Raw genomic sequence first — 1,060 nt, 5'->3', positions numbered from 1 at the left:
GAAGGGAAGAACCTGATATTGGTAAGCTTTTTGCCCCTGAAAGCCAACCTCAAAAGGCAGAAGGGAAGAACCTGATATTGGTAAGCTTTTTGCCCCTGAAAGCCAACCTCAGGAACTTCCTGTGATGGGGAAGGATGGAGATGGGCCAAGCTCTAGGAGTGCAGGTCTCAGCATAACGACTCTCTAAAGGGCCTCAGAAACTCTCTTTAGCGAGAGGAGACCTGACAACACTCGCAGAAAAACGTCCGCTCTTGGAGCGGAGGCCTCAGCATGACCACTCTCTAAAGTGAGAGGAGGTCTCTCGCAGTGCAACCCTCCATCCTTCTTTGGAATGATGAAGTACCGGCTGTAGAACCCGGACTCCCTGTCGAGAGGAGGGAACACCTCAATGGCCTCTTTCCTCAAGAGAGGGTTTACTCCTTGTTTCATTACCAGAGCCTGCTCGGGGCCCACCGAGACACATTTGGCAGTAGTTTCCACGCTGCCAAATAGTCTACTAAGGGAATCAGTCTCTCGAGACTGACCTCTGGTGTAAACAGAGCGGCTAGGTCGGTGCCCTGAAGCGGCGAACCGGCAGGGGATGGCTAAACTAACTACTCTAGAGACCTCCGAAGAGGTAGCGAGCCTCTTAGTACTGCTACGTTTCCGGGTGGTGACTGAGAGAAGCGCTCGCTGGAGACTGCTGCGCCCTGAAGCACCATAGGTGGCAGGGTTGGCAGAATGATCTCCTGAGGGCACTGAGGAGAGACGGGCACCGTATAATGAGGTGTACACCGCTCTTCCCCAAAGGGGCCTGCCCTCTGAAGTCCTGGGCCCTAGGCGTCAGGACGTTTTAGCCGAAGACTATCCAGCGAGAATGACGGTCCGCAGATCCGCCTTCTGCTAGAAGCCTTCGGCCTGGGAGCGCCACTCTAATTCTAAATTCTGGGGAGTACGAGAAGTGACGCTCACTGAAAGAGGAGCTGGAACATGGTAGGTTGGGACTGCTCCCGCCCAGCAGCCCCCGCTGACCACCTCAACCTCCTTGGAGGAAGAGAGGTAAACACGTGCTCTTACTCGA

This window comes from Sinocyclocheilus rhinocerous, unplaced genomic scaffold (assembly GCF_001515625.1).
Source record: "Sinocyclocheilus rhinocerous isolate Xijiao unplaced genomic scaffold, SAMN03320098_v1.1 scaffold918, whole genome shotgun sequence".
NCBI lineage: Eukaryota > Metazoa > Chordata > Actinopteri > Cypriniformes > Cyprinidae > Sinocyclocheilus > Sinocyclocheilus rhinocerous.
This window is presented reverse-complemented; position numbering follows the sequence as displayed.